Genomic DNA, 22,083 nt, shown 5'->3' with positions numbered 1-22,083 from the left:
TGATTTAACAATCCCCAACTGTTTCAAAAGACATAAAATGGACACATATGTCTTTTGAATATTTTATGTTTATTTTCTTTAACAGCTATAAATCTTTCTAAATATTCTTTTACTGTGACGATTCTATCCACTTTTTATCGTGTCTTCTCTTTGTGAGCTGTTCAATAAGGAATTTTAGTGGAAGAGTCCATCAGTTTAATGCTTATGATAGAACCATGTCAGGGGGATTGTTGGACTTGTTTTATGGCCCCCATATGTGCCGATAACACCACGTGGCATTGTTCCTGGTTTGCATAAGCACATTAAAATGGGAAAATACTATACATACAAATAAGTTCTTGTCTAATAGAGATTGGAACACACAAATCTTGTAGTGCAATGGGACCTTACACCCTGAACATTGATATAATGACCTGGCACAGGCCTCAGAAGAATGGGCATCCTCCATTCACCCCTGAACCAGGGAAGCTATCTATGAAACATCCAAGGTTTTTTTATAACAACACCTGGAAGCAATCCTATACCAGGGAAGACCCTACCATGGCTCTGACATCAACCTGCTCAAAAGAGACTTCCCTTAGCACTAAGAAGACTTGACAACAACAACGATCTGCTTACAGGACAGGGCTCTCTGCATTGCCCTTTAATTGTGAGGTGAAACTAGAGGACACTCTGCACCATCCTGATTGCAATATAGGATATGCAGATTCCAGGATCTTTAATACAGAAACATGATACCAACAACAGAGACTGTGTAAAAAATAAAAGTGTATTGGCACTACAGACAATATCCTGGATTGGACGATCTAGCTTGCCTGGAGCCTAGAGTTGGTCTTATGCCAGGAAACTTCAGGGGTAGGGTCTCCTTGTATTTAGGCCAAGGATTTTCCTTTCCATGTCCCTCATATTTTGGTGGGACTATGCAAACAGTAATCATCACTCTAGCACCATTTTTACTGTGCTCCTTTGACTCTAATCCTTAAGAAAAGCAACCCACTTAAACTTTTGAGGTTAACTTAAACTAATATGCATGTGCATGGGAATGTAAAAAAGTACCTTGCCTTCAATGTTTAAGGAGTTACATAAGTTTTATGTCTTTAGATTGCTTTGTGTGCTGATAAGTAATATTATGTACTATAATCTGGGGACTTGAAAGACAAAGTAATTGTACATGGGTTTTGCTTTTATTTTTCTTAATGTTCTTTGGCTGAAAGTTCAAAGTTAATATATCAGCAGTGGGACTACTGAGAATTCTGTTTATGGGTGATTGTCCTTCCACTGTAACTTTACCTTGTCTTCTTTCTTTGCGTCTTTGTTCTCATAATTAAAAATAAAAAATTAAAAAAAATAGACCAGTTTGAGGCCAGAGCAATAAAACTGCTGATAAGGCACTTGCCTTACATGAGGCTAACCTAGACTCAATCATGGGTACTCTATATGGTCCTCTGAGCTGGCATTGTGTATCTTTGTACAAATATCAAACCTAAATTAAAAATTACATAGAAAATTTTATTATAGCAGCTGCTTCAAGAATAAAAGTGAATAATCATAAATATATAATAATATGAATAAATGACAAATGGACCTATATAGAAACATAAAAGTAAAAGCAACACTACTTTAATTCCAAATAAAAAAGAAATATAAATAGAAAGGGCTACAGAATTAACACTGATTTAAAATATCCTTTAACCCCCCAAACCCTGACTTTTTTCCATAATGGATTATAGAGGGAGAATTTTTAAGTTTTTGACTTAAAGTTTCTCTGTCACATAAATGTTTTGAAATGTTTTCTTACTCTTTTTAAACATTCAGGCAAAAATTATTCTAAGTTCTCCCACAAAAACAATAAGATGAAAGAAAAAAGTTAATCCCCCCCATTTAGATTTTTAAGATGTATCATGGAAGAAAATCTTCTAACTTTCTTATTCCAAGTCCATTATATTGGATTGTGATAGTGTGCTAGCTTTGCAGGTGAGCAGCCTAGAGTTTGCTAGTCAACTCATAAGGCTTCCTGAGAACCACCAGGTACTGGTGATACATTATAGTATAGTGAGCATATTTCCCATATATCTATATATCCTCACTATAACTTCATTTTAATCATACTGATTAATGTTGAAAATATTACAAAAGAATGAATAGTATTTATTTTTCAAATTTATATACTAGTCTCAGAAATTTACTTGAAAGCCCAAACATTATTAAGTTTTTGATCAATATTGTGTCAAGGCAAGACTCATACTGAGAGTAAAAAAAAAAAATACTAAATCAGGAGTGCTTTGTAACTGTAATATGCAGTCTCACCACACCTATGTAATAAAAATTCATTGTTTTTATTTATGTATCTATTTCATGGGCCTGCCTGGTTGTGCCTACTCTTCGCTCTGCACTCAGGGAATACTCCTACCAGGCTTGAGGATTCATGTGTTTACTTGGGATCAACCCTGGGTGGGCCACACAAATGCAAGCAACCTACATACTATACATCATTCCAGCCCCAGAGAATTATTTTCTATTAGTGAAAGACTGAAATAAAATTTCAGAATATTTATGAAGCTTTCTAACTAAGCCTAGATTTCATGTAAAATTCACTAAGTGTTTTCTTTTCAGTGGTGGTGGGGCACAGATTGGTGATCCCAAGCAGTACTCACAAAGCCAAAGGAGTACACACTTCATCAGCAGATCCAAGACACATTCAGAGAAGTGATACTTGAGGCCCTCTGGTATTAGGAAAAAAGGCCACCCCAGTGGTATTGGGTTCACATTACTGCTCTTGGAAATGGTCAAGAGACTAATAATGATAGCTGTTGGAGGGTACATGCATGCAACCTTGCTATCATACTATCTTCACTCTTATCAATTTTCTAATTAAAAAAGCTCTCACTTTTGAAATGCAATTGTCATGTAAGTGCTATGTGAACTCCTGGACAAAAGCTGATCATAGGTCTTTAGATATTCTGCATCAATTTAATCATATCACTATAGTTTGTTATAAAGATGTATGCTCATATAAAAACTTCTCTACAGTCAAATGCTCTACAAATGAGCTATATACCCCTTAACATTTCTGAATAGCATTCCTTAAGAGGTTAAGTGTCGCCACTCAAATGTCAAAGAACCAAATTAAATTAAATAAATAAATATACATATATATGAATCATATTTACACTATCTAGATCCATCATTTTTGTAACTTACATTAACATATAATTAGATGCAGACTATCACAATAATAAAATTATTATTTTAATCTAAGATTCTTGTTTCTGCAGCTCAGAAACAATGCATCATTGGGTCTTTTCATATCACCTGCTTTTTAGAAACCCTAATTTGTCTTTATGTGTCAATTGTCTATATTTTAGGGCATTCATTAGGGGCACAGAAATATGAGCTTAAAACTCAAATTATATTCTCAGAAAACTTATGTGGTTTTTTTTTTTTGTTTGTTTGTTTTTGGTTTTGGGCTCACACCCAGCAGCGCTCAGGGGATACTCCTGGCTCTATGCTCAGAAATCACTCCTGGCAGGCTCAGGATTCCAGGATTTGAACCACTGACCTACTGCATTCAAGGCAAACATCTTACCTACATTCTATCTCTTCAGAAAACTCTTTTAACTAAATAATATTTTGTGATTTTTGAAAGGCATAAAATTAGATTTATCTAAGAAAACTGTTATGAAATTTCAATATTAAGGAATAAAATGAAAGCTAAATTATGAATTAGAATAGCTTTTATATCATTCATTTCAAATAAGAGCATTTAACAAGTGCTTAAGTTAGTCAACTTTCTTTGCATAAGACTAACAATCATTTATTAATTAATATATTATTATTGCTTTAGACCTTTATTTTCATTGCAGATAAAATATTTTACTAGGGGGAATATTTTACTAATAATATTTTAAAATCTTAAACAGGTTCCTTTCTCCAAAAGATTAATCAAAAGCATTCCAAAAATTTCACCTTGATTTGAATAAGATTTAATTTTATTTTCTAATTTTTCAATGACTCCACGACTATGATTAGTATTAGAATAATAAGATTTTCTTGATTAAGAAATGTCATTTATGATATTTAAGATGAAAAATATTTTACTCAGGAGGATAGGAATTGCTTCTTATCTTTTGTTGCTCATTATTATCAGACACACTGGTGCCGCCATTTATAAAATATGTATAAACCTAAAAAGCAAATTCTGAATGACTACTGCATGAAATTGTCATCAACAACGAAACTGTCTATATAGTTATTAACCCCATAATTGGAATTTAAAAGAATATAATGGCCAAGGGAAAAGACTAGGATTTTTCCCATTGTTTTTTTTATTAGTACAGTAAATTATCTATTGAGTGCAGAAGTAAATTGGGACTTTATTTTAATACAAATTTTATGAATAAACACATAGTATGCAAAAAAATTACTTTTTGTTTGTTTGTTTTAGTCAATCCCAGCTGTGATCAGGGACTACTCTTGGTATTCAATTTCTGGATCCTCATGCTCAGTACAGAGGAATTGAATCTGGGTAAGTTATGTGCAGGGAAAGACTGTCATTGCTACACAATCTCTGCCCATTAAAGTATTTTTATAGAAAAATTTTCATTGTTTGCTTTGTTATTTCTAAAACTGTAAAGAATTAAAATTGAGTCTTCATTTAATATAATTTAACATAATACATGTAATATATTATTATATATGTATTTTTAACAATACTGACATCGACAATGGAATGTTCAGATAGCCTAAAATTATATTATTTGTAGTTTTTGAGTTAGTGATAAAATAGTTTTGTTTATATGTATTAAAATAGTTAACATATAGCAATTGTTGATGTATATGTTTAGTCTTAGTGCGTTAAACTAAAGATAAATAGAAAGATATTCAGAGTACTTCTGCCAAGGAATGTTATCAGATAATGAAATTTGGAACTAGATATCTCATACAGGAAGCCAGTGTCTAGAAAGAGGAGCTCTTTGGCAATGTTAAAGTGATCAATAATTAAGACTTCTAGAAGCCTTGGCAACATAAAAATATTGAGGGACTAAGGTGTCTCATTCCTAGATGAAAAATGTAATGTGTGATCTTTCAGACCCAAATATTGACATTTACAGAACTACTAGGCAGACTCAGACATCACCAGGAGAGCTAGTCTCACCACAATTCTTGGTATCCAAATTTACCACTAATTTCTGAAGAAAGTGCTGCTAAAGGCTCATGATACTCTGGCTAGTCACCACTTGAGCATAATTATATAATTAACCATTACATCTTCATTATAAATCTTCTCAAGACATTTTTGGGTCCCTAAGTCTTAAGTGAAATGGTTCCTCTCTGTGTCATAGTGATTCTGAAAATAAATCTCAACTAAAGCCACACCATGGAAGAATAAAATGTGGAGAAGACAATCAATTTTCTATCCAAGTTTAGTGTCTTATTATTTATTATTACAGTAAGTAATTAAACTCTTATTTTCATTTTTGCTTGTTACATTAATGAATTACTCAGTACACTATAGCTGAAATCTCTAGATTATTTGAGCCTTTGGAAATCCCCTAGCCAATATATTTTGATTAAAAAATAAGAGGTAATTTTTGAAAATCATATAAAATATTTCAGGTATAAATTAAAATATATAACATTCTCTAATTTTTGTGGTTCTATATTTAAAAAAAACACACAGAATTTTATATTGGTCAGCTCACAGTATTTGCATTACAGGCCATCTACAAGCTTGGTTCTCAACTAGAAAAGGCGGAGGGTTGGGAAGATGGCTCCCCACACTTCCCTAAAGGCTAAGATCCCACTAAATTTCCTAGAAAGCAGAGAAGGGCTCCAGATATTGGTTATCAAGTTGCTGTGAACATCGAGGCTCTCTGAAATGTTTCATCTCCATCTTCATTGTCACCAAACACACAGTGTCAGGACAGCCAACACTATAAATCATTGTTTTATTGGCATTATTGCTCCTCCTTCTCCTCCTTGGTCACAAAAAAAAATTGCACCTCAAAAATGTTAGTAATTGGGGCCGGGCGGTGGCGCTAAATGTAAGGTGCCTGCCTTGCCTGCGCTAGCGTTGGACTGACCGCGGTTCGATCCCCCGGTGTCCTATATGGTCCCCCAAGCCAGGAGCAACTTCTGAGCGCATAGCCAGGAGTAACCCCTGAGCGTTACCAGGTGTGGCCCAAAAACAAAAACAAAAAAAAAATGTTAGTAATCTCCTTTTGCAAGAAAGTGATCTGGGGTACTATTTATGGAAGACTGCCCTATTTATTTCTCCTCAAGGTGGTAGTTCTGCCTCAGGAATCTGTATAAAACCGTTTACTCTCTGCTTGTGCTGGGCAACGTCTTTCCGTTGGCTCTGATGTGGTTGCAGGGTCCTGGGCTCAATGTGTCTGCGCTCCTTCAACTGCCAGGCCTGGGCGCTCAACCTCAGAAAGGGCCTGTCTCTCATTAGTCGCCTGGCACATATCAGTGCCTTCTGCTTAGGTCCATTTGCGAAACTCTGGAGAATAATCTGTGATGGGGTTGGCGGTAGGAAAGAAGAAAATGGACTGTTGGAGCTGGGATGGGGAGAGTGGTATGGGAGGCTGGAACCAGAGCAAGACGAGGGCTTGGGGTTTTTATGTGAAAGGGGCCTGGGAGATGGGGGAAGCATGATGGGAGTTTGTCCTGAGTCTATAATAATTTCTAAAGAATAATCCAATTTATGGTCTTTGGAATGTGAGTCCTAGCCCATAAGAGTGGGAAGAGCTGGAAGTCTTTGGCTCTGGCCCCTAAAAGTTTAGTGATCTAGCCTTTTATATGGGGGGTGGGGTAGGGTGGTGGTTTGTAGAGTTGCCATAGGGTTCAAAAGCCTCCAAACCTGTTACAACCATTTAATTGGTTCTATTAACAGGTTTTATCAAAGAGAATTGCATTTTTGTTTTAAGTGCCAGAAATGACTGTTTTGAAATTACTTAGATTAAAGTGCCCACTCAGGCAGCTGGTGGCATAATTTCCCTCCCAGCCAACTCTAAGGGTCTTGTGGATGCATTTTGCACTCTCCCTAAACCAAGGTGAATTGCAGGCTTTAGATAATTGTCACTGAGTTTTGTGGTATTTTGAGCCAAGGTGTCCCGTAGGACAGAATTGCTGGGATGAGCTCAGCCCCAGACTTCTCAGAAGGATGAACAGGTTTGGAAAATGTCCAAAAATACTGTGACCTTCTAGAGCTAGCCAGTTTGTCCCTCTGAATCAAAACTCTGCTTTGATTTTAGGGCTGAGTTTGCAGTAGAATTAGGGGTGAAAGTGCAAATGTTGATTGTTTGTAGAAGGTGGTGCATTGGGTGGTATTGGGAGGTGAAAATGGGGGTCAAGTGGTGGCAAAGGAGGTGGGGATCCTTCCACTGTGGGGAGTTCTAAGATGGTAGGTGATCCTCAGGACATGATGGTGATGTCCTCTTGGATGGGCCTCCCAGGGACCTAGAGAGTGTGGCTGCAGCCCAGGCTTGTGGTACAGCAAGTGGTGACGCTCTTGAATTTATTCCCAGCAAAACGTTTAAATGGGAAAATGAATGCATTTATTTATTAACCTTAGTTTCAGAAGCTGTCAGTTCTCTGCTAGTGAACAGGGATCACTGTTCACTGTGATGGCAGGGGTCTTTCTAATGGGGACCAGCAGTTTCTTCTCCCATGAGGGAGCATCTTTGTGCTCTCCCTCTGCACCCTGCGAGTCACCCTTCCTCCCCCTCCAACACACACCCATTGCCACATCTCCTCTTCAATTTTTTATTGGTTAGCTCACAATATTTGCATCTCAGGCCACCTACAACCTTCATTCTCAATGAGAAAAGGCTGAGGGTTTGTAGGATTGCTCCCCACACTTTACTAAAGGCTAGAAAACAGGGGGCTCCAGATATTGGTTATCAAGTTGTTGGGAACATGGAGGCTCTCTGAACTGCTTCATATCTCTTCTTCACTGTCCCACACTACACAGTGTCAGGACAGCCAACATAGTAGGATCATTGTTTAATTGAGCTTTATTACTCCTCCTACTTGGTCACAAAAAATACACCTCAAAAAATTACTACTCTTTTTTTTGCAAGAGAGTGATTGGGAGGACAAATTATTGGAGACTGCCTGATCTTTTCCCCTCAAGTGGGTGGCCTTACACGTGGTCCAACCTCAGGAATCTTTATAACCATTTACTCTCTGCCCGTGCTGAACAATGTCTTTCTGTTGACTCTGGTGTGGCTCAGGGTCCTGGACTCAACATTTCTGCTCTCTTCCTCTGCCAAGCCTGGGCGCTCAACCTCAGGAAGAACCTGAGTCTGTCTCATTAGTCATCTTGCATATATTAGGGTCTTCTGCTTAGGCCCATTTACGAAGCTCTGCAGAATACTATGTCATAGGTCTTATGTTCAGTCCCAGCATAGAAGCAAAATAAAGGAAAATGAGCTGTTGGAGCTGGGGTGTGGACAGTGGTGTGGGAGGCTGGACCAGAGCAAGGGGAGGACTTAAGGTTGTGCATGGGAGAGGAGCCTGGGAGATGGGGGAAACATGGAGGGAATTTGTCTCGAGTCCATAATTTCTAAACAATAATCTAATTTACGGCCTTTGGAGTTTGAGTCCTAGCCCATAAGAGTGAGAAAAGTCAGAAGTCTTTGGCTTTGGCCCCTAGAAATGTAGAGATCTAAACTTTTTTTTTTGGGGGGGGGGGGGAGTTGTAGAGTTGCCATAGAGTTGAAAAGCCTCCAATCCCTTTGCACCCATTATGTGGTTTCATTACCAAGTTTTATCAAGGAAAACTGCATTATTGTTCTAAGTGTCAAAAATGAATGATTTGAAATTCCGTAGGTTAAAGTCCCACTCAGGCAACTGGTGGCATAGTTTCCCTTCCAGGCAACTCTGAGTGTCCTGTGGTCCTGTGGACATCATTCAGCACTCTTCCTAAACCAGGGTGCATTGCAGCCTCTAGATACTTGTCACAGACTTTTATGGTGTTTTGAGCTATGGTGTCCTATGAAATTCCTAGGTGGAAATGACAGGATTGCTGGGATGAGCTCAGTCCCAGACTTCTCTGAATGATGGACAGGGTTGGAAAATGTTCAAGGTTACTGTGATCCTCTGGTCCCAGCCACATTGTCCCTCTGGAAAAAAACACTTGTCCTTGAACTAAGGGCCCAGTTCACGGTAAAACTAGGGGTGGAAATACAACTGTTGGTTGTTTGTAGAAGATGGTGCACTGGATGGTGTTGGGAGGGAAAAATGGGAGCAGGTGGTGGCAAAGGAGGTGTGGGAGTCCTTCCACTGTGGGGAGTTTCAAGATGGTAGGTGGTCCAAGGAAGAAAATGGTGATGTCCTCTAGAAGGGGCCTCCCCTGGCCCTAGAAAGGAAGGCTATAGCCTAGGCTTGTGGTATATCAAGTGGTGATACTCTTTAGTTTATCCTTAGCAACAAGTTTAAGTGGAAAAAATGAATACATTTATTTATTTACCTTTGTTTTAGAACTATTCTGGCAGTTCTCTGCTACTGAAAAGGGATCACTGTTCACTGTGATGGCAGTAACACAGTCTCTTCTCCTATGAGGAGCATCTTTATGCTCTCCCTCTGCACCTTCCCGCCAACCACCTCCATTTCCACCCCCCACAAAGCCAAATCTACTCTCCAATACTATATTGCTCAGCTACACCATCTGCATCTGGGGTCATCTTCACACTTGGTTCTCTACCATAAAAGGCTGAGAGTTGCTAGGATGGCTCTCAACAATTTCCCTAAAGGCTGAGATCCCTCTTAACTACCTAGAAACCAGAGTAGGTACCAGATATTGGTTACCAAAGCTGCTCATTATATCATAGCTCTCTGAGCTTTTTTATCTTCCAACTTCCTTGTACCCACCACACAGTGTAATGAAAAGCAACATGGTAAGATAATGGGTATATTAAGCATTATTAGTCCTCCTCATTCTTGAACACAGAAATTACATCTCAAAGATATTAATAGTCTCCTTTTTTTGAGACCATGTTTGAGTGTACGAAGAATGGGAGAAGAATGGGAATTTGCCTGATATTTTTCCCCACTGCAGGTGTTTTCAAACATGTTACTGCTGCAAGAATCATTATAACCAATTACTCTCTGCTCTTGATGAGCCATCTTTCTGGCTCTGATGTGGCTCAGGGTTCTGAGGTCAATGCTTCTGCTCTCCTTCCTCTGCCAGAGCTGGGTCCTCAAACTAGGAAGGACCTGGCTCTCAGCGAACCTCTGGCCTATTTAAAGGGCCATCTGGCAGAGGTCTGTTTGCAGTCTGGAGAGCAGTCTGTAAAGGGATATATTGTAGGTCCCAAGAAAGAAGGAAAATGGGCTGTTCGAGCTGGGATGGGTACAGTGGTGTGGGAGGCTGAACTAGAGCAAGGGAAAGGTGTAGGATGTGTAAGGGAGAGGGGCCTGGGAGATGGGGGAAGCATGAGGGGAATTTGGCCCTAGTCTAAAATAGTTTCTAAAGAATAATCCAGTTTACAACCTTTGGAAGTCCTATCCCATAAGAGTGGGGAGAGCTGGAAGTCTTTGACTCAGCTTTTAAAACTCTAAATGTTTGGAGAACTCCTTTTAGGTTTTTTGTTTGTTTGTTTGTTTTAGTTCTTTTTGTTTGTTTTGGCAAAGGGCTCAAATGCCTCCAAGCATTTTGTAGTAATTAAACTGGTCCATTACCAGGTTTAATATTGGAAAACTGCATTATTTTAAGTGTCGAAAAATGTTTATATTAATAGTACTTAGATTGACATCTCCACTAAAGGAGCTGGGGAATAATTTCCCTCCCAGCCAACTCGGAGAGTCTTGTGGAGTCCTTACAATGCTTTCTCCCAAACTCGGGGAATTTTTCAGACTCCAGAAAGTTCACTGACTTTTATGATGCTTTGAGCCATGATGTCCCAGGAGGTTCCTAGGAGGAAAGGATAAGATTGCTGGGATGAGCTCAGCCCCAGACTTCTCTGAAGGAAGAACAGGGTTGGAAAATGTCCAAGGATACTGTGAGCCTCTACATCTAGCCAGTTTTTCTGAGACAAAACTGGGCCTTGATTTTAGGGCCTGGTTCACGGTAGAATTCTGGGTTAAAATACAACTGTAGTTTGTAAGAAGAAGGCATAATGGGTGGTGGTGGTAGTGAACTGGGGGTGGGGGTTTAAGTGGCAGCAGAGGAGGTGGGTATCCCTCCACTGTGGGAATGTCCAAGATGGTAGGTGACTATTTGGTTGGACTTGAGGGTGTCGTCTTCCAAGAGGGCCTCCCAGGGCCTAACACAGGAGGGTCGAATCTTAGTAGTGTGGGTACTACAGGTGATGACGCTCTTTTTTTTTTTTTTATCTGTAGTGGTAAACAGTCAGGAACTATGTTTCTGAAGCCATGTAAGTGGTTAAAATAATGGTGTTCTGTCACTTGCCCAAGTGTCTGTATATGCCACAGAACACATGGTCCGTACTAGCAGGGGAGAGAAAAAGACCCCAGGTCCAATCTGGGAAATGGACCTATACTAACTAATGTGGTGGCAGAGGAGGGTGGGAGTCCTTCACCTGGGGGCAGGTCCCAGATGACAAATGATCCAGGAAAAGTGTTTGAGTGGCAATCCAGGAGGGTCTCACAGGGCCTGAGAGAGGAGGGTGGCAGCCTAGGCAAATGTGCCCTATGGAAGGTGATGATCCAGATAAACACAGTCCCAGGTCCTGAATTAGTACAGAGCAGGGATGAGTATAGTTACCGTCTCATGAAACCCCTTCATTTGTTCTCTTTCATTCCTTTTTTAACAAAACTGAGTCTCTCTGCTGGGAGAAGGGTGCACATCAGGGGGCAGCAGCAGAGCTACTCATTGGGATATGGGGTTGACCCTGGCCAGCTTGGTTTGAGACCCCTGGATCTGCCCAACCACCACCATAGAGGCACCTGCGTCTGGCAAATGGAGTCAGACAATCATCAGGGTTCTCAAACACACACAAGGAGCCCCAAGGACACAGTATCCTCATTCAGACTCAGGAAATGTGGCCAAGTTGAGGCACAAATTTTCTGCCACCCCATGTACCAATGGAAGGCAATGGCCAATGTCCAGCCCTGTCAATCCTGCCAGGTATGAGGCGTCGGGTTTCCCAAAAGTCCTTGACCCTTGGTCTGTAAGAAAAGTAATAAGATTCTACACTGTTCTCAGACTCCCAATCACTGTGTTTCTCTGGTGTCTCCACCTTAGTAAGTAGCCTGTTAGTAATTCCCAGAATCTATCAGTGTTCTTTTATTTATTTATTTATTTATTTATTTATTTATTTATTTATTTATTTATTTATTTAAATATTTATTTATTTAGACTTTAAGAGCATGTGTAATGTTCATACTTATCATGAAATCTCACAAACTCTCTTTCCTAGCAAGAGATGACTCACATGATCTTCTCCGCTGTCTAGGGAATCAGCCAATTCCTCGCGGCCTAGACTGCTGCCTATGCCACTGCGGTGGGCTCTGACACAGCCGCTGCCAAGGCCGCTGCTGCCCCACTGCCACTGCTGCCTCCATTGGCGCCTCAGGGTCTGGTGCGCGCAGTGCTTCCAAAGTTGAGGCACATGTTCGGGGCAAAGGCCAGGAGAGATTCTCCGGCTGCTGCAGCCTACAGGGACTCCGGGACCCAGATGCTACATCAGTGTTCTTATTTGGTGTCAGTAATTGATGTTGCTTATTCTGCAAAAACAGAAGCCTCGTGCATAAGATGGCAAAGTTTATGAGAGGGAAGTCAAGGTCCGATTGATTGTACCATGCATGTATTTTGCTATTAAGGTCTGAGAGAATAGAGGTACGATATATTTTTCAAATCATAGTTGAAATGGAAAATGCTATCTACCTGCCGATAGCAAATGAGCCTGGTTTGGGGTCCATTATTGGGTGGGTTATATGAAGACTGAGAGAAAAATGCGAGTCTGCAGATATTTTGCCCTCTGCAGGTGCCTGTCCACAAGCTCTTGATGCAGGATTCCTCATAAACATTGACTCTGCTTTGATGAGCTGACGTCTTTCTGGCTCTGATGTGGCTAAGGGTCCTACGCTTGATGCTTCTGTTCTCCTCACTCTGCCATGTCTGGGTCCCCAATCTCAGGACGAGCCTGACTCTCATTAGTCATCTGGTCTATATCTGGGCCTTCTGGCTGAGGTTCATTTCTGTAGCTCTAAGAGAGGAGTATACAACTGGTTGCTTGTTTGGTCCCACGAAATTGGAAATGGGCTGTTGGATCTGGGATGGGGACAGTGGTGTGTGAGGCTGGACCCAGAGCAAAAGGATGTACTGGGACTATGCTTGGGAGAGTAGTTTGCGATATTGGGGGAACATGAGGGAAATTTGGCCCGGGACCATAATAAGTGCTAGAGAATAATCCACTTTCAGGCCTTTGGTGTGTGAGACCTGGACAATAAAAGTCAGGTGAGACTGAAGTCTTTCTTTCAGGTCCCTGAAATTCTGGAGATCTAGCTTTTCTTTCCTTTTTTATTTTATTTTTTTTGTTTTAAAGTTGAAACAGAGACAAAGACCCCCAACTTTCTGAAACTATTTAAACTTATCGCATTACCCAGTTTTAGGTTTGCAAAAAAGTACTTCCTTCCCAGTCCATCGCAGTTGTTTCCAGGTATCCACTTACATGTGCATTGCAGGCATCGCCAGGCCCTGTTTTACTAAAGCAGAGCGGGGGAATAGTTATCCTTTCATGAAACACCTCTATTTGTCTTCCTTCATTCCATTTTTAAACATATTACTCTCTGCAGGGCAGACGGTGCACATCAAGGGGCAGCAGCAGAGCTATACATTTTTGATCCCGGGGTGACCACTCCAGCTCGGTCTGATACCCTGGATCTGCCCAACAATCTCTATCACCCATAGCAGAATCTGCTTCTGGCAGAGGCCAGTAAGAGAATTTTCAGGCCTATTCCTTACATCCCTCACTGCCACCTATGCCAATGCGGTGGACTCTGACACCCCCGCGTCCAAGGATGCTGCAGCGCTCCAAGGCCATCGCTGCCGTTGTCAACACCACCTTCATGGGTGTCTCAGGGTCTGGTTTGCACAGTGCCACCAAAGTCGGGGCACATGCTTTGTGCTACATCCAGGAGAGATTCTTGGGCTCGCTGCTGCTTACAGGGACTCCTGGCCGCAGACGCTCCATCAGTGTTCTTATTTGGTATCAGTAATTGATGTTGCTTATGCTGCAAAAACAGAAGCCTCATGCATAAGATGGCAAAGTTTATGAGAGGAAACTCAAGGTTAGATAGATAGCACCATGCATGTATTTTGCTATTATGGTCTGAGAGAATAGAGGAATGATATATTTTTCATATCATAGTTAAAATGGAAAATGCAATCTACCTGCCTATAGCAAATGAGCCTGGCTTTTGGTCCATTATTGTGTGGGGTGTATGAAGACTAAGAGAAGAATGCGAGTCTGCCTGATATTTGGCCCTCTGCAGGTGCCTATCCACATGCTCTTGATGCAGGAATCCTCAGAAACATTGACTCTGCTCTTGATGAGCCGATGTCTTTCTGGCTTTGATGTGGCTCAGGGTTCTGACTTGATTATTCTGTTCTCCTCACTTGAAGGCTTGGATCCCCAAGGTCAGGAAGAGGCTAACTTTCATTAGTCCTATGTCTGGGCCTTCTGGTTGAGGTCCCTTTCTGAAGCTCTAAGAAAGTATTATACAGTTGCTTGCTTGTTTGGTTCCATGAAAAAGGACCCTATATGGGTCTGTGGCTTGTGTTCTGCAGACCTGAGACTCCAAAATCTCCAGTTTCCTGGCAGCACTGCATATGGGGGTTTTCTCTCAAACCTAAGTACCACACCCAAATAACCTCAGTACTTGAGGTGAAATTGGCTCTCCCTTCTTGCTGCCTCATGGTCTGTGAGATGTAATAAAATTCTACCCTGTTTTCATACTCCCAATCACTCTGATTATTTGGTGTCTCCAACTTAGTAACTGGCCTGTTACTAAATCCCAAGATCTCCCAGTGTCCTTACTTGGTACCAGAAATTGATGTTATTTATGCTGTAAAACAGGAGCCCCTGGTTTAAGATGGCAAAGCTTATGAGAGGGAACTCGAGGTCCTAATTCACTTTTGTGCCTGTACTTCCCTCTTACGGGTCTAGGAGAATAGAGTAACAAATATTTTCCAAATCATAGTTGAACTGAAAAATGCTATATACTTGCCCATGGCAAATGAGCCCAGAATTCGCATCTCTGTCTATATAGAGTCAGTGACATTAGTGGCCTCTAAAGTCCCAAAAGGTCATGGCATCAATGCATGTAAGAGGGTTTTTTCTCTCAGACACAACCATAACACCCAAATATCCCTTGAACTTGAGGTGAAATTTGCTCTCCCTTAACTCTTCATCCCTGCTCTTTGAGTCCTTGAGAGAAGTAATATTCTATCCTACTTTTGGACTCCCTATCTTTGTGTTTCTCTGGTGTTTATATCTTAGATACTGGCCTGTTACTAAATCCCCAGGAACTCTCCCTATTCCTTACCTTAGACAAGGCAATTTGAGAAAAAAATATAAGGCAGAATATTCAGTATAGGTCTAAAGGAGAACTAACATAAAGCATTTTTCAAATCACAGTAGAGTTTGGAAACGTATTTGCCTTCCATGGCAAATGAGCCTAGAACCTGCAGGCCCTGTTTCAATAAGTACAGTGACATAAGCAGAAACTGAAGTCATAAAGAAAGGGAAATTTAAGATGTGAGAACTAGCAGTTGTCAAACCCACCTTTTTAAATATACCCCCTTTTTGAATAAACCTTCGTTTTTAAAGAAAGAGGTTTCACAGGATATTCTCACCACGATGTGCCCCTTAGTCTGAGAGAAAAGTAATAGTCTACCCTAATTCAGACTCCCAATCTTTGTGTTTCTCAGATGTCTTTAGCTTAGCCACTGGCCTGTCAGTAAAAACCCAGAAACTCCCCTTGTGTCCTTTGGTATTTATGTTAAGCCCAAACAACAAAATGCAAGGACTGTCAAGACTACACGGGAAAGAAATATTTCATAAATCATCATTAGGAATTTAGTAATGTTGCCTAAGGCAAATGAGACTGTTATCCAGAGGACATGTTTATATAGATTCCATGACATCAGTAGCCACTGAAGTCACAACGAGCCATGGTAGGTATGAGAATAAAGAGTCAAACCCTCCCTTTCAATAAACCACCTCCTTGCACAGGATGTTCTCACCAAGATGTGCCTCAAGGTTTGGGCTCAATGCTTCTGCTCTCTTTCCTCTACCAGGCCTGTGTGCTCAAACTCAGGATGGCCTGGCTCTCATTAATCATCTCCTCTTCCACCTAGTTACTTTTCTTCTCCTCACTATAATCTATGGCTAATGGTGTTCAGGATGACTACCAATTAAATATTTTGTTGCTTCATGCAGCTATTCTAAATACCACATATAAGTAGTAATATTCTGTTTTTATTTTCCTTTATTCTGGATGGTTCCATTTAACATATATCTTCAAGTTCCATCCCTGTTGCTGCAAATTGAAGGATAACAATTATTACTTACAGCTATGTAGTATTCCGTGTATATATGTAATATATCTACATCTGTTGTTGGGCATCTAGGTTGATTCCAAATCTTAGCTATGATAGTGATGTGCATACATTTCCTACTTGATTATGCCTGCTAATATAATCTAATGTTCATGTCCACAGTTAACAATGGAATATGCAACTGCATGCCAAATATTCATACTACAGAGCTCATTCATTGAGCATATTATTGTAATTTGTTTTCAATTTCAGGTAGTTTACCATTATACCAAAATGATTTTTATTTTAATATGATTTTCAGAAAGGAACCTGGATGCTCAAGGCACAAAAACCAGTGGCCTTCAAACTACAACCCACGGCCACATATTGTATTTGTTTCCATTTTGTTTCTTCACTTCAAAGTAAGATAAATGCAGTTTGCATAGGAATTTGTTCATAATTTTTGTTTCTACTATAGTCTGACCTTCCAACAGTTTGTGGGACAGACCCCCTTGGGCACTGTCCCCCTGTTTAAAAAGTTTGAGGACCACTTCATGCAAGGGTCTCAACTCAAACTGATCTGTCATTTCCCTCCATTTAACCTTTTTACCTTCAGTTCTTAACTCCTCAGAAGGTGGTATGTTCAGCCCACCCCAGTCAACTGCCAACCTGCTCTGAAAGCTAAAAGATAAGTTTCCAGCCTTTCTTGCCTCAGCCAGAAAAAAAAAGCCACCACAGCTGCTGCTGATTTGCTCTTGGTGGTCCCTTTTCTCCAACCTCCCTCTGCTGTGTACTGTTGCTTACTATCAGATCTGATTTCTGAGAAGCCCCCAACTTGAGGACATTTCCTGATATTTCCTGACATTTCCTGCTGGGAGCCATTTATCAGATTCTACAAGACCATATAACAGGCTGAAGCTGTGATCCAGAATTTATATCCTCCAGACTATTTCAAAAGACTTAAAGGGAATGTGTACATTTCCTTTGCTTGTATTTCTTTTGAATATTTCTTTAGATGTATTTACTTAATATAGGTATAACTTATTATCTATCTTATGAAGAGGTAGTTTTCCTCATTGTTTTTTGGGAAATTTATTTATTAGAAAATTCTAGTAGATATGTTTCTTTAGTGTTATAAGTTCATGTTCTGACCAGAATATTGAGACTGTTTAGTTTGGTATTTTTACCTCCCCATATGCACAGTAGCACCCTGTGGTAGTGTTTCTTTTTGAATAGGCACATTAAAATGGTGATAATTTATGTGTGTAAAAATGTTCTTATCTAATAGAGATAGGAACATATATATTTTATATTACAGTGGAGATTTACACCCTGAACACTGTCATAGTGACTTGGCTGAGGTTTCAGATGATTGGATATAAACCATTCACCCTGAACCTTGGATTTTATCTGCAAAACCAGCATGGTTTTTTACACCAACACCAGGAAATGGACTTCTATCAGGGAAGGCTCTAATGCTGCCCTGGCATCAACTTGTTCCAGAGTGGGTTCATATGACACTCTGATACCTTGGTAACAGCAACAACCTGCTTTCAAGGCAGGGTTCTCTGTATTGCCACCTAATGGTCAGATGAAACCAGAAGATATTCCCTGTCACTCTGACTTCTACAAAGGATTTGAACAAAACCCAGGATCTCTTACAACAGAAACCTGACAGCAACAACCGTGATTGTGAAGAGCTTTAACTGGAACCACAGAGAAAGACTTTGGATTTAGACCTGGAGCCTGTAGTTGGCCTTATGCCAGGATGCCATGGTAAGGTCTCCCTGTTTGTAGGCCAAAGGTTTAATTTTTTATTTCTCCCATATTTTGCTGTGCCTTTGCAAAACAACAACAAAACAAAACAGAAAACGCATCTGCCATGCACACATCTTTTTTTCGTATTTATTCTATTTTTTATCTCTTATCTTTTACATTGGGTTCCTGCATTTTTTAGAACTTTCACATACAGATTACTTTATTTTGCCAAATATTCCCGAATTTATTTTTTCTTTTTGTTTTATTTTTTTTGGGGGGGCGGGGGGCCACATCCAGTGATGCTCAGGGGTTACTCCTGGCTCTGGGCTCAAAAATTGCTTCTGCTTGATGATACCATATGGGATGCAGGGGGTCAAACCACGGTCATCCTAGGATAGCGCAGGCAAGGCAGAAGCTTTACCACTTTCACCACCACTCTAGCCCATTCCCAAATTTTTCTATAAAACCAAGAGAAAGGAAATAAAGGCTGAGGCCAGGGTAAAGTGGTCTTGGATGCATTGGCGCTTGAATAAGGACAGAATTAATTATTCAAGCTAAAGTCAACAATAAATTCAGAAATATCTCCTTAGCAGGCTCAGAGGACCATATGGGATATGGGAATAGAACGTGGGTCTATCTGTGGTCAGCTGCATGCAAGGAAAAGGCCCTACTGCTGTGTTAACTCTCCAGCCTTTCTTTCTTTCTTTCTTTTTCTTTCTTTCTTTCTTTCTTTCTTTCTTTCTTTCTTTCTTTCTTTCTTTCTTTCTTTCTTTCTTTCTTTCTTTCTTTCTTTCTTTCTTCTTTCTTTCTTCCTTCTTCTTCTTTCTTTCTTTCTTTCTTTCTTTCTTTCTTTCTTTCTCTCTCTCTTCTTTCTTTCTTTTCTTTTTCTTCTTTCTTCTTTCTTTCTTTCTTTTTTCTTTCTTTCTTTCTTTCTTTCTTTCTTTCTTTTTTCTTTCTTTCTTTCTTTCTTTTTCTTCTTTCTTCTTTCCTTCTTTCCTTCTTTCCTTCTTTCCTTCTTTCCTTCTTTCCTTCCTTCCTTCCTTCCTTCCTTCCTTCCTTCCTTCCTTCCTTCCTTCCTTCCTTCCTTCCTTCCTTCCTTCCTTCCTTCCTTCCTTCCTTCCTTCCTTCCTTCCTTCCTTCCTTCCTTCCTTCCTTCCTTCTTCTTTCTTTCTTTCTTTCTTTCTTTCTTTCTTTCTTTCTTTCTTTCTTTCTTTATCTTTTAAAAATATGGAACACCACGAATTTGCGTGTCATCCTTGCGCAGGGGCCAAGCTAATCTTCTCTGTATCGTTCCAATTTTATTATATGTACTGCCGAAGCGAGCACTTATTTATTTATTTATTTATTTATTTATTTATTTATTTATTTATTTATTTTTGGTTTTGGGTCACACCCGCAGTGCTCAGGGGTTATTTCTGGCTCTACGCTCAGAAATCGCTCCTGACAGCTCAGGGAACCATATGGGATGCTGGGATTCGAACTACCATCCTTCTGCATGAAACGCAAATGCCTTACCTTCATGCTATCTCTCCGGCTCCCAGACCCCAATTTTTAACTTTCTTTTTTTTTTTTGAAAAATATTGTTTAATCTTTTAACTATTTGGTTCTAAATCATAGTGTTTTTCTCTGGACAAATAGAAATATATGTGATCAAAACTGGATAAACATATATGATTTTTACTTCACTGTATGCTTTTATTCATGCTTTGAAAACAAACCAGATTATCATCATAAAAACATTCAATTTTCTGTACTCATAAGGCAGATGTAAATCATAAAATACACTATTTTTTGTCTCTAGATAACTACAAATTGTAAGACAAAAACTATTGTTGGACACATTAAAATATGAATTAAAAGGCATTTGAATAAGTATTTTTAAACCACAAATTAATATGACTAGCACACTGTTTTTTAAAATTGCTTTGAAGTTTTAAATGACATAAAAATAAAACATTTTTTCCTTTTAGTACATTTAAAAGCATAAAAGCACAATATTTAAAAGCCTAGTGTAACCGTCACATACTATGACTCAATAGCCTAGAGCATCTGAATTCTGTCAATCATCCAACTAATACATCTTTCCCAGATCCACCAAACATTATCAGTGAAAACCAATTATTTGATTTTAGAAATAACTATAAAATGATTATTTGATGAACCTCAGTTATGATTCTGTTTTTTACAAGAACTCATATTTAGATATGGTATATCAATTGCTTGGAATAGTTAACCATGATATAAATAAAAGGCAAATTTAAACAAATTTCATCACTTCACAATATTTGTTTTGGACCATTTGCTTATTTCAGTTTTAAGCAGCAAACTGATAGAAACTAAAATAAAGTATTCTGTAATAAACAGGAGGAATGCTTTAAGTTTTGTAGCATCATCATTTGGGTTCAGAATATTCTTAGACATAATACTGTGACATACCAAGGAAAATTATATCTCTACATCATAAAAATATATTCTTGCCAAATAATTTATAAGTAAAATGTAAAATGAATTTCACAGCTATTATAGTAGTCACTTTCATAACATTAGGATATTCAGTCAGATGTAGCAATTCAAGCTCTAAGAATGTTCCTAGCAACTTTTTACTAGAATTAAAAAAAAACTACATGTTAAACTTTCAAGATTATCTACTTATAAAAAACAAAGGAGAAATATAGAAATACATGACAGTACCTAACCATAAGCAACTAATTTAGTCCATAAAAATTAAATTGAATTGAGTACTAGTATGGTACCTCAGCATCCAAAAAAAAAAAAAGAAAGCAAAACAGAATCTATTATAGTCATAAAATTGCCAGAATACATATTTATATTGATGTTTGTCTTGAATGTGGTAATCTGGATTTGATTGCTGACACTATAGATAAAATATTTATTTATTTAATGAACTTACAGTTATTTAAGATTTTGCCTCCTAAAGTAAAACATGATCTCAAAGGTGAATGTGTACATGTTGTGTCTCTGTTAATAATTGTTTGAGGCATGCTTAAAGCAGTCTTTCAACTAATCTCTGAATGTTTCAGTTCTCATATGCTACACTGATAAAATATTGCTATATAAATTTTGAAGGTAAAATTATTCACATGCTTTTATTTTATATACCAGATTCTGTTATTGTTATTAAAAATTAGCAAACCTCAAATATGTTGCTTTCTGAATTGACTATTAATAACTGCTCTCCCATGCTAATTATTAAAGCATAGTGAAGTATAGTTACACGAGTTTGAGCAATATTTGATGTTAATTTTCAAATTGATTTTATTTGGTGAAGATGATCATAGTGATTATACTAGAAATACTCCTATTATTTACTATATAAAAGAGTTAAGCAGAATTACAAAGAAAAATGAGAATGTAAGTTAAGTGTATGGGAAGAAAATGAAGAAGATAGAGCAGAAATTAAAGAAAACCAAAATGACGAATGAATGGCCACAAATACTTTGCTTAATGGAATAATTTGCCACAACAAAACTTTTTAGTAATATCGAATCATTTATCATTTAAACATTAAACACACACAAAGAAGATGTACATGTTGTATTCCTGTGTATTTGAAATGAAACTTTGTGAAAGCTCAAATAATATTTTTCCTAAAAACATAGACTTGAATGATGAATATTTGTTTTTATTCTGTGGTTTAGAGATAGGGGTTTGTATTGCTCTAAAAGACAAATAGAAAGCAGAGGTATATTATAATTGAAAATATAGTAATGCAAAAGTTAGGTAACTAGTGTCTAGTGTATTTGTTTTGTCATAAATACATATTAATGACTAAAACACAAAGATTAGATAAATAA

The 22,083-nt window shown here is 38.7% G+C and overlaps 1 non-coding gene across 1 annotated transcript; it reads right to left on the bottom strand.

Moving 5' to 3' along the window:
* Positions 1 to 19,489: 19,489 nt before the first annotated feature.
* On the bottom strand, positions 19,490 to 19,594 carry LOC126026709 (U6 spliceosomal RNA). Its single transcript, XR_007501931.1, has one exon. It is a non-coding gene; the product is annotated as a U6 spliceosomal RNA (small nuclear RNA).
* Between the last annotated feature and the right edge of the window lie 2,489 nt (positions 19,595 to 22,083).

Source organism: Suncus etruscus, chromosome 13 (assembly GCF_024139225.1).
Source record: "Suncus etruscus isolate mSunEtr1 chromosome 13, mSunEtr1.pri.cur, whole genome shotgun sequence".
NCBI lineage: Eukaryota > Metazoa > Chordata > Mammalia > Eulipotyphla > Soricidae > Suncus > Suncus etruscus.
Note: the sequence above shows the minus strand (reverse complement) of the source record. Positions and strands in the feature narration are given on the sequence as shown.